Source organism: Aquarana catesbeiana, linkage group LG12 (genome assembly GCF_042186555.1).
Source record: "Aquarana catesbeiana isolate 2022-GZ linkage group LG12, ASM4218655v1, whole genome shotgun sequence".
NCBI classification, from domain to species: Eukaryota; Metazoa; Chordata; class Amphibia; order Anura; family Ranidae; genus Aquarana; species Aquarana catesbeiana.
The window spans coordinates 195,792,549-195,805,524 of NC_133335.1; the positions used below are offsets into that span (position 1 = coordinate 195,792,549).

The 12,976-nt window shown below is 42.0% G+C and overlaps 1 protein-coding gene across 3 annotated transcripts in view; it reads right to left on the reverse strand.

The window, feature by feature from the left end:
- Positions 1–12,976, reverse strand: part of NCOA6 (nuclear receptor coactivator 6) — an 85,322-nt gene that overhangs the window by 58,198 nt on the left and 14,148 nt on the right. The window lies entirely within an intron of this gene.

The following is a 12,976-nucleotide window of genomic DNA, read 5'->3' on the forward strand; positions in this document are numbered from 1 at the left end:
GCGCACATATTCACCAGCACACCGTGGATCATCAGATATCATCCAAAACTTGTATTGCAAAACCCACTTGGTTCTTTGTGCTGTGATCTTTCTGCAATAAAAGTTTTGGATGATACCTGATGCTCCATGGTGTGTTGGCGAATATGTGTTTCTTTCAAGTTAAAAAACAAAACTCGGAAAGGTTTAGGGCCCATTCACACCAGCGAGCCACGCTATTTAATTTTTTCACAGAACTTTATTGAAATCTCACAAGCGACATTTCCATAGAGTTCTAGAGATGCAGTGGTACGCGTTGCAACCACCTGCACTACATGGAGGATTTTTGGTTCAGTGTACACCACAGCGACACTGTGGTTTGAACTGACATCATTGTCAACAAGGCATTCTGCCTCCTCTATGCATTAGGGCTGTGCTAGAAATAATTTGCAGCATTTAAGGGGAATGAGCCCTACGAGTGATTCAGAACAAGCTAAATTTAAGCCAAGGAGGGCCTTATTGATCAAAAGTATCTAAAAAAAAAAAAAAACAGGTTCTGGATTTTGCAAAAGCTTTTTACATTGTCCTTCATAATAGCCAAGGTTAACCACTTCAGGTCTGGAAAGTTTACCACCTTCATGACCAGGCCATTTTTTGGGATACGGCACTGCGTTACTTTAACCCCTTGCCAACCAGCCGCCGTCAATTTACTGCAGCAGGTTGGCACGATCTGTCGCAGCTATACATCGGCTCGCGGGATTGGGATAGCAGGCGCCACGCATGTGCCTGCTGCACAGTGGGGGTGCCGATGCTTGTGACTGACGGTCGCGATGACTGCCGCCCACGAGTGTTCACAGGCACGAGAGGCAGAACAGGGAAGTGTGTGTGTAAACACACAAATCCCTGTTCTGTTCTGTGAGGCGTGACAGATTGTGAGTTCCTATTAGCTAGGAACCATGATCCATCACTTCCTCTAGGTCAGCCCCCTCCCCCCTACAGTTAGAAACACAGTTAACCCCTTGATCGCCCCCTAGTGTTACCCCCTTCCCTGCCAATGACATTTTACAGTAATCAGTGCATTTTTATAGCACTGATCGCTGTATAAATGCCAATGGTCCCAAAAATGTGTCAAAAGTGTCCGCCATTATGTCACAGTCCCGATAAAACTCGCAGATCGCCGTCATTACAAGTAAAAAAAAAAATAATAAAAATGCTATAAATCTATCCCCTATTTTGTTGATGCTATAACTTTTGCACAAACCAATCAATATACTCTTATTGCGATTTTTTTTACCAAAAAGATGTAAAAGAATACATATCGGCCTAAGCTGAGAAAAAATGTGCTTTTTTAAAAAAAAAAAAAAAAAAAGAAAAAAAGTGGGGATATTTATTATAGCAAAAAGTACAAAAGATTGCGGTTTTTTCAAAATTGTCGCTATTTTTTGTGTATAGCGCAAAAAATAAAAACCGCAGAGGTGATCAAATACCACCAAAAGAAATCTCTATTTGTGGGGAAAAAAAGTATGTCAATTTTGTTTGGGTGCATCATCGCATGACCGCGCAATTGTCAGTTAAATCGACGCAGTGCCGAATCGCAAAAAAATGGCCCGGTCATTCAGAAGCCAAATCTTCTGGGGCTGAAGTGGTTAACTGACAATTGAGCAGTCATGCAACACTGTACCTAAATAAAATTGATGTTATTTTTTTTCCCACAAATAGCGCTTTCTTTTGGTGGTATTTGATCGCCTCTGCAGTATTTAATTTTTTGCGCTATAAACAAAAAAAAATCCTGACAATTATAAAAAATAAAAAAAAAAACAACATTTTCTACTTTGTGCTATAAAACATATCCAATATTTTTAAAAAAAAAAAATAACGAATTTCTTCATAAATTCAAGCCAATATGGATTCTGCTACATATGTTTGGTAAAAAAAAAATCCCAATAAGCGTATATTGATTGGTTTGCGCAAAAGCGATAGCGTCTACAAACTTTTTCCCCCTTCTTCCCCCGCCCCCCCCCCTTCCTCTCTGCACCTATATTAATACATATAAAACCTCGAAGTAGATATCTATAACTTTTATCTCAAACTGTCAAGATTTTCGTTTAGATAAACCACACAACCACTTAAATGAGACCCTCATATCCCCCCTTCCCCTCTTATGTTGTTATTTTCCAGTTATCCAAGATATATTCAGTTTACACCAACCATCTTCGTTATTTCCCTTTGAATCTTCAACACTAGTTCAACCAGGTATGATACACTTGCACGATTTCTAAATTTTCTTTTTACTATCAAGTGGACCCATTTGGCTGGCTATTATATATTTCTATAACTTCACATTCTACAGGACCCGCATTTGACCTCAGTGGAACTCCAGATCCAAAATCTCTTTACGCCCTATGTATATGGGCCTCTCTTCCCACTATGAGGAAGTAAACTACCTATAAATATCCATACTCACCTACTTCCATCTGCTACATATGGATTACTAATAATCTGGGGATACCAAATAACCCTGATGTATCACGATTGGGAAACACGCTGGATGGGCAGACAGTGTCAGCGCCTTTGTTTTTAGAAGAAGGAGGCTAAAACAACTCCGAAACGCGTCGGGTGCAAGCACATTGGTATCAATAGTTATAGTTGTATAAATGTATGAATCGCATTCCCTTCACTATCTGTTATAATGCTATTGATGTTTTTATGATGTTTTTGCAATGAATACATTATTATTTATATACTATACATTTTTCCATACGTCCTTCTATATGTGCCTATATGTTTTACTAGTAATTATGTGCGATTAGCGACTTATAGCGGGACTGTAACATTACAACAGACAAATCAGACACTAAGTGACATTTTTTTGGAACCAGTAACACCAATACAGCTAAAGAATATGCACTGTCACTGTACTGACACTGTCTGGGAAGAGGTTAACCATCAAGGGTGTTCAAAGGGTTAAATGTGTTCCTAGGGTGTGCTTGCTAACTGTGAGAAGACAGAGATGCGTGTTCCTGCTTAGAAGAAACCCAGATATCCATCTTCCCTTGTCACAGAATGACAATCTGCCTTGTTTACAGAAAATCCCCCCACACACACACAAAGAAAACCTGAAAGGGTTTAATTCTTATTTACTCTTTCCAGAACTAAAAAAAGGCTTTAGAAATTGTATACAGTACATATTTGGTGGCAAGGTGTACGCCGCTGGCAACCTGCTCCCGCTGTGATTTGACCCGCCGATCGTTCCCGAGAGAGGCAGAACAGCGGTCTGCCTCTCTCGGGAACGATCGGCGGGTCAAATCACAGCGGGAGCAGGTTGCCAGCGGCGTACACCTTGCCACCGAATATGTACTGTATACAATTTCTAAAGCCTTTTTTTAGATCTGGAAAGAGTAAATAAGAATTAAACCCTTTCAGGTTTTCTTTGTGTGTGTGTGGGGGGATTTTCTTTCACTTCCTGTCCTAGATACAAGAAGTGGAAGGGAATCTTACCAGAGTGAGAAGAAATCCCTTCTTAATGGTGTGTGGTGGAGGCTACTAGGTCTTTCTTATGTTCTTTTTGTCCTTGATAAAATGTTTTACTTAAAATGGAACTTCACTCTCTCAATCAAGCTTGATTAATTTTAAATAAGGATTAAATCCTCATGTTGCTAACATTAGTAAATAGATAGGAAGTTATAATATATTTACTTGTTTAAAACTTTTTTTTTTTTTTTTTTTTTACATTTCTTCGGTTACTTCCTGTTTTTTTGCCTAGGCAAATTATGTCATGCATCCCAGGAGTCTTCACGAGGGAAGGAAAGGGCTTTTCTCAGCTAAGCACACCGTCCTGCCTGCATGCTTGAGCTAAGGGCAGATGGAACCCGCTGACAGCTGATGAGTCATCTGTTGTTAAGGACGTGGCAGCCGGCTTTCCAGCCCGCTTCTTAGCAACCAGCTCAATGCGATAAATTAACGCATGAAAATATGCGCTAATTACCTCATTATAAAAACTTTACCGCACAATTCTTAGTGAATTGAACATTTGCACAATTGTTTCTGCATGCGTTATTTAACCACAATTTTTCAGCGTTATTTAACTCTTAGTGAATTGACCACTGGGTTTTTTTTTATTATTTGCGAAAGATAAGCGAAAAAAGACAAAACATTTTGAAAAAAAAATTTAAAAAATGATATTTTCTACTTTCTGTCATAAAAACATTCAATAAAATCAAATTTTGGCATAAATTTAGGCCAAAATGTATTCTGCTACAGGTCTTTAAAAAAAAAATCCCAATAAGTGTATATTGATTAGAGTGAAAGTTATAGCATCTACAAATATATATGATATATATTTTAAAATTGATCAATTCTGATGTACTGACGGCCTATCTCATTTCTAGAGGCCCTAAAATACTAGGCCAGTTCAAATCCCCCCCCCAAAATGACCCCTTTTTGGAAAGTCAGTCTGAGGCATTTAGTAAGATGCATGGTGAGATTTTGGAAGTTGTCATTTTGTGACACAATTTTTTTTGGAAAATTAAGAAATTGAATAAAATTCTTTTTTTTTCCATATGTCACCAGTGCAGTACAGTGTTATCATATGACTGATGTGGCGGTCATCAGGGACACTGACTGGTGACAGTATGTTAAAAATAATTAAGTCATCTTTTATTCCGTTTTTTTTTCCCGCATCCTGTCATCATAGTAGTTCAGTATCACCATAGTAACACTGTACGGTGGGTGATCAGAGATTATTTTTTTCACATTTTGTTTGTTGTTGCAATGAATATCATTGTAACAGAAAAGTTTTAACTGTCATGAATGGGTTAACCATAGGTGACAGCTGTGATCACTAATGATCTGTGATTGGTTACAGCTAAGTACATGGTACAGGGTGTTGTGATTGGCCCCAAGTACCATGTGATAGCTGTGGGTCAATCAGATTAGTCAACACAGCTGTTGTGAATGAATTTGAGAAAATATCCTGTGCTCTTTGTATTGCTTCCTTTATGTGAAGTCCCTGGTGTTCCTGTCAGTCCCTCTGCTTTCCTAATAAAAACTGACCACACTAAGCAGCAGAATACACCATGGTCAGTTCTCTGTCTGCTCTCCTCCAATGATCAGACCCCCCCCCCCCCCCCCCACACACACACACACACACACACACACACACACACACACACACACACACACACACACTCACTCACTCACTGGGAAGCTCAGTGTGCTTTTATGCACCTGAGAACAGAGGACAGGTGATCATTTATAAATAAAAAAAAAAATGAATAATAAAATGGGGGGGGGGGGGGGGGGGTAATTTATGATGTTTTTTGTATCTATATACAAATGTTTTGCCTGTTTTACAAGGTAAGGGTTTACAACAGTGGTCTCAAAGTAGCGGCCCGCGGACTGGTTATAAATGGCCCGCCGAGCCTGGACGGGTTTGCAGAGGGGGAGGCGCCGAAGAGCTTTGTCTCCGTCCCCTCTCTGCTACACGCTGCTGCAGCCCAGTGAGAGAACAGAGCGGAGGAAGGAGCGGAGGAAGGATCCGCCCATCGCCCCGCCCACCTAGGCACTGGTGATCGTTCAGAGGGCCGGATCCAGGGTCCCGGAGAGGTGAGTGAGCAATCACACTGAGGCAAGTCCTTAGTGGGGTGACTGGGGTAGAAATTTGTGTGTGGGGGTATTTATGGAGTGTGAGGGGTATTTGTGGGGGTATTTATGGAGTGTGGGGGGTATTTGTGAGGGTATTTACGGAGTGTGGGGAATATTTGTACAGTGTGGGGGTTATTTGTGCAGTGTGGGGGGTATTTATGGAGTGTGGGGTGTATTTGTACAGTGTGGGGGGTATTTATGGAGTGTGGGGTGTATTTGTACAGTGTGGGGGTATTTATGGAGTGTGGGGGTATTTATGGAGTGTGGGGGTATTTATGGAGTGTGGGGGTATTTATGGAGTGTGGGGGTATTTATGGAGTGTGGGGGTATTTATGGAGTGTGGGGGTATTTATGGAGTGTGGGGGTATTTATGGAGTGTGGGGGGTAATGCTGGGTTAATGCGTTTAATAATGCTGACACCAGTGCTGGGGGTTAATAATGTGTTTTGCTGACACCAGTGCTGGGGGTTAATAATGCGTTTGCTGACATCAGTGCTGGGGGTTAATAATGTGTTTGCTGACATCAGTGCTGGGGGTTAATAATGCGTTTGCTGACATCAGTGCTGGGGGTTAATAATGCGTTTGCTGACATCAGTGCTGGGGGTTAATAATGCGTTTGCTGACATCAGTGCTGGGGGTTAATAATGCGTCTGCTGACATCAGTGCTGGGGGTTAATAATGCGTTTGCTGACACCAGTGCTGGGGGTTAATAATGTGTTTGCTGACATTAGTGCTGGGTATAGTATATTATTGCTGGTATAGTTTATTGTTTTGAAAGTTTGCATGCGGCCCCCATGGGATATGAAAACTTGTCATGTGGCCCTCTGGCAATTTGAGTTTGAGACCCCTGGTTTACAATCACTGTAACTAGGTAAACAAAAACATGCTGGGGGTCTGTTTATTGAAAGTCAGCAGCTACAGTTAGACCCCTTTCACACTGAGTCTGTTTTCAGGCATTTTAAAAGCACCTGAAAACCGCCTCCCATTCATTGCAGTGTGACTCTTCACACCGGGGCGGTGCACTTGTGGGACGTTAGGAAAGGTCCTGCAAGCAGCATCTTAAGGGCGGTTTGGGAGCGCTGTATTTAGAGCTCCCAAAACACCCTTCCCATTGAAAGGAATGGGCATCGCTTTTGAAGCGCTTTTTCGCTTTTAACCCCTTCTTTTAGAGGCCGAAAAGCACCACTTAAACAGCGCTAAAGTGCAGCTAAAACAAGCGGCGCTTTAGCGCTAATGTGCCCCCAGTGTGAAAGGGGTCTTATTGTAGCTGCTGACTTTTAATAAACACAAAAACGATTGGAACTCTGCTTTAATCAGTTCAGCAGATTTTATGCCCTTGACGACAAGGCCATTTTTTGCTATTCGGCACTGCGCTACTTTAACCACTTCCCATCCGGGACAATTCTGGCACTTCGCTTCTACATGTAAAAATCATCATTTTATTTATAGAAAATTACTCAGAACCCCCAAACATTATATGTTTTTTTTTTAGCAGATACCCTAGGGAATAAAATGGGGGTTGCTGCAAATTTTTATGTCACACGGTATTTCTATAGGCGACGCTTTAAAAAATTTTTTTACAGGTTACATGTTTAAAGTTACAGAGGTCTTGGGTTAGAATTGTTGCTTTTGCTCTGATGTACGTGGCAATACTTCACATGTGTAATTTGAATGCCGTTTACATATGTGGGCGTGACTTACGTATACGTTCGCTTCTGTGCGCGAGCACGCAGGGACTGGGCGATTTAAAAAAAATTAAAAATTTCTATTATTTATTTTAACTGTTATTTTTACACTTTCTCTTTAAACATTTTTTTTTTAATTCCTATTACAAGGAATGTAACCATCACTTGTAATAGGAATAGTGAGTGACAGGTCCTCTTTAAGGAGAGATGCGGGTTCAATAAGACCCCTCATCTCCCCTCCAGGCTGGAAAGGCTGAGAATATAAATAAATAAACTCTCTCGGCCTTTCCACCCATGTCCTTGGCTTTGTTTACTTCCACCGGCCCAGACGTGACATCATAACGTGGCGCCCGGGCCACAGAGGGACATAGAGATGACTGGGGACCATCTGGTCACCAGAAATCTCTATGGTAAACTTACGGCGTCGACCGATTCGTCCTCCGGCTCACCGATCGCACAGGTGACTCGGGAGAAGCACCAGAGAGCCGCGGGAGGGGAGGAGGAACCTCCCCTCCCGCCACCTATAAGAACGATCAAGCGGCTGAACTGCCGATATGATCATTCTTACAGTGCACAGAATCGCCGCCTGAAAAAGATGATATCTGAATGATGCCTGTAGCTGCAGTCATCATTCAGATATCCCCGCTCAAAGTCCATTATGTCATATGACGTACCTTGGGCGGGAAGTGGTTAACTGCAGATTGCACGGTCATGCAACGATGTGCCCATATGAAATTTGCATAATTTTTTTCACACAAATAGAGCTTTTTTTTTTGGTGGTATTTTATCACTTCTGCGTTTTTTTTATTTTTTGCAATATAAAGGATATCATTTAAAAAAAGACAGAAAATTTTGGGGTAAAAACACAATACTTTTTACTTTCTGCTATAAAACAATTTTCTTAATAAATTTTGGCTAAAATTTATGCTGTTACATGTTTTTGATTTAAAAAAAAAAAAAGTGTACATTGATTGGTTTGCGTAAAAGTTATAGTCCTACAAACTATGGTATGTGTACTGGAATGTTTCTTTTTTTATACTACTAATGGTGGCGGATCAATGACTTATGACGGGACTTATTTTGCAGCGGTCAATCTGACATTACCTGGTGCTGGGGGGGGGGGGGACAGACTAACTGCCATTGAGATCACCAGTGACATTATTAGAGTGATTAGTGCTAAAAATATACACTGTCACTGTACTAAGGACACTGGCTGAGAATGGGTTAACATTTAGGGAGATCAAGGGGTTAAATAGGTGCCTAACTAGGTGTAATGTATGCTGCTTTTTACTAATGATCTCTAAATTTCTCATCCCCACTTTGCCAGGATGAGAAACTGACAGATCTCTCCCTGTGTACAGAACTCTGTGTTGACTTTCAACACAGAGCTCTGGGCTGTCATTGTACACAGCTGATCAGCATGTCCTGGCCGGGCCTTGATGACAGGCTCCTGCTGTGTACAATCACAATCCTGGGGCGCACATCCTAACCCGGAGGTAGGCAGCGACATACCAGGGCTCTTTACACTCATGATACGATTTAGCTGCGTTTTAACCACCCTCCTCCCAAGCTGCAAAGGTAGCCGAACAGGGTTGTGCGCAAGTCTCACCCCTTATGCTTTGCTTCGCAGCAAAAATGATACACTCTGTTGTGTCGGGCAGGCAATACTGCCACCAAACACGACCCATTCAAGTGAATGGGGCTGCACTGCAACGGTTTTGCAATCTGCGCTGTGATGCAGCACTTACAGGCGGTGAGGGGGCGACCTATCACCAATTTGCCGCCTCTTAAAAGCAATCCACGGTGGGTCATTTTTTAGAGGGGCGACAAGGTCTGCCACACAGCTAAACTTAGCATAGAGGTTTGAAGAAACCTGAACTTGCACATTATGCCAAGTGCTCTTGCAGCCCCCAATGGCTCAAGTTCCACTTTAAAATATAAGAAACACTAATAATACATTGTTATTGGTCGCATCCCTTTGGTCTGGTAGATATACCATTGAAGATGCTTTGTTATACCTGTTGTATAAGCGCCTTTTGATCCTGCCAGAAATCTTGTAAACCAACAACCTATTGTGCTTTTTGCCTGTGCTGACAGTTGGAATTGTTCACAGCTATCTACAGGTGCATCTCAAAAAATTTGAATATCATCAAAAAGTTAAAGAAGTTGTAAAGTCAGAAATGTTTTTATCTTAATGCATTCTATGCATTAAGATAAAAAGCCTTCTGTGTGTAGCAGCCTCCCCAGCACTCCCCTAATACTTACCTGAGCTCCCTCTTTGTCCAGGGGTGTCGAGTCCCTCAGCCATCCAAGACTCTGCCTCCTGATTGGCTGAGACACAGCAGCGGCACCATTGGCTCCCCGGGCTGTCAAAGTCAGTTAGCCAATCAGGAGAAAGATGGGGCGGGGCTGAACACCAGATCTGTCTCTGAATGGACACAAGGAGCTACAGCTTGGCTTGTGTGCCATCATAGCAAGCTGCTTGCTGTGGGGGCACTCAACAGGAGGGAGGGGCCAGGAGCACCGAAGAGGGACCTGAGAAGAGGAGGATCCGGGCTGCCCTGTGCAAATCCACTACACAGAGCAGGTAAGTTTACAAAGTTTTGTTTTTTTGTTTTTTTTTAAACCAGACTTTACAATCAATTTAATTTTTTTCAGTAATTCAATTCAAAAAGTGAAACTCATATTTTATGTAGATGCATTACACACAGAGTGATATACTTCAAGCATTTCTTCCTTTTAAACTTGATGATTATGATTTATGCCCCATACACACGATCGGAATTTCCGACAACAAAACCGTGGAATTTTGTTTGAAGGTTGTTGGCTCCAACTTGTCTTGCATACACACGGTCATACAAATGTTGGCCAATAATTACGAATGTGGGAACGTGGTGACGTACAACACGTATGACGAGCTGAGAAAAAGGAAGTTCAATAGCCAGAGTGGCTCCTCCTGCTTGATTCTGAGCATGCGTGAACTTTTGTGCGTCGGACTTGTGTACACACGATTGGAAATTCCAACAACAAAGTTTTGTTGGCGGAAAATTTGAGAACCTGCTAGCCAACATTTGGCAGAAAGTCCGACAACAAATGTTCGATGGAGTCGGACTTTCAGCCAACAAGCTCACATCCAACATTTGTTGTTGGAAAATCCGATCGTGTGTACGGGGCATTAGTTACTGAAAACCAAAAATTCAGTATCTCAGAAAATTAGAATATTACATAAGACCAACAAAAAAAAAAAGGCATTTTTAAATAAAGAAATGTTAGCTTACTGAAAATCTGTCCATGTACAGTATAGTATGCATGCAATACTTGGTCGGGGCTCATTTTGCATGAATTACTGCATCAATGAGGCGTGGAATGGAGGCGAGCAGCCTGTGGCACTGAGGTGTTATGGAAGCCCAGGTTGCTTTAAAGAGGAAGTAAAGTCTTCTTTTTTAATTGTACCTACAAGTCTATAATAAGGCTTACCTGTAGGTACTGTAAATATCTCCTAAACTCACACCGTTTAGAAAATATTTACTACATACGCCGCCGATTACATCATTGGCACATGCGCTCTGAAGGAACGACCGTATGTGCCATGACCGGCGACTCCTGAGCACATGCGTGGTAGTGACGTCATCACGATTCCTGCCACTCACAGCGCCGGAGACCGCAAATCTAGAAAAAACACCGGGGAAGAGGTCAGCTGTCTCAGTGGTGTGCGGGCACCTCTGCAGTGCTTCGCTCTAAGGTAAGTATTTCATAATGAGTTAGTATGCGATGCAGTTGTGAACAAGGCCGTTGCGGCTGAAACGCGTCTACCTCTGCTGTCCTTTTATCTTTATGGAGATATAAAAAAATACGGAGTGGCGGATTGTCCTTTATCCATGCATACTTGCTCATTATGCCTTTGTCTTGCAAGGTATTTTTTCTCGGGTTTACAACCTCTTTAATAGCGGCCTTCAGCATTGTTGGGCCTGGTGTCTCTCATCTTCCTCTTGACAATACCCCACAAGTTCTCTATGAGGTTTAGATCAGGCAAGTTTGCTGGCCAAATCAGAATAACATGATCATTAAACCAGGTATTGGTACTTTTGGCAGTGTGGGCAGGTGCCAAGTCCTGCTGAAAAATGAAATCAGCATCTCCATAAAGCTGGTCAGCAGAGGGAAGCATGAAGTGCTCTAGAATTTCCTGGTAGGTACTTTGGACTTGATAAAACACAGTGGACCAACATCAGCAGATGACATGGCTCCCCAAATCATCACTGACTGTGGAAACTTCACACTGGACCTCATGCAACTTGGATTCTGTGCCTCTTCACTCTCCCTCCAAACTCTAGGACCACAATTTCCAAATAAAATGCAACAATTACTTTCATCCGAAAAGAGGACTTTGGACCACTGAGGAACAGTCCAATCCTTTTTCTCCTTAGCCCAGGTAAGACGCTTCTGACGTTGTCTCTGGTTCAGGAGTGGCTTGACACAGGGAATGCGACCATTGCAGCCCATGTCCTAGATCTGTGTATGGTGGCTCTTGAAGCACTGACCCCAGCTGTAGTCCACTCCTTGTAAATCTCCAAATTCTTGAATGGCCTTTGCTTCACCAAACTCTCAAGAATGCAGTTATACCTGTTGCTTGTGCACCTTTTTCCACCATACTTATTCCTTCCACTCAACTTTCCACAGCACTTTGTGAACAGCCAGCTTCTTTAGCAATGGCCTTTTGTGACTTACCCTCCTTGTGGAGGATGTCAATGACTGTCTTCTGGACAACTGTCAAGTCAGCAGTCTTCCCCATGATTGTGTAACCTACTGAACCAGACTGAGAGACCATTTAAAGGCTCAGGAAACCTTTACAGGCGTTTTGAGTTAATTAGCTGAATAGAGTGTGAGTCTACAACAGGGATATGCAATGAATGGACCTCCAGCTGTTGCAAAGCTACAAGTCTCTGCCTCTGGGTGTCATGCTTGTGGCTATCAGAGTCTTGCTATGCCTTATGGGACTTGTAGTTCTGCAACAGCTGGAGGTCCGCTAATTGCATATCCCTGGTCTACAATATTGAACTTTTTTAACAATATTCTAATTTCCTAGAATACTGAATTTGGGGTTTTCACTAGCTGTAAGCCATAATCATCAAAATTAAAAGAAAGAAATGCTTGAAATATATCACTCTGTGTGTAATGAATCTATATAATATATGACTTTCACTTTTAAAATTAAATTACTGAAATAAATTAAGCTTTTGATTCTATTCTAATTTTTTGAGATGCACCTGTTTGTGTTCTTTAAATTTGCAATGTGCCTCTGAACTTGCTAGAACATGTTATTACTCCATAGAGCCAATTCCATCTACGATACAACAGGCCAATCGCCTGGTGAATTCTGCTTTGCCTAAATATAAGCTCATTCACACAGAAAGAGCTTGCCAAAAATAAAATGTACTAAAATGTCAGCCATGGCCAGACATCCCTGCCTCCACCCCCAATGGACCGATATCTCTACCTCTTAACTGTCTCTGTTTAACTCTTACTTAACCCGCATTGCTGGCGTGTGTACCCATCTTTTTTCGGGAAGGGGGGGGGGGGTATGTGTGTGTTTGTATGGATGGACATTATCTTGTGTACATTGTTTTTAATATTCTGGTCCCTACGTAGCCTTTTGCTACATTTGGACATGATGTA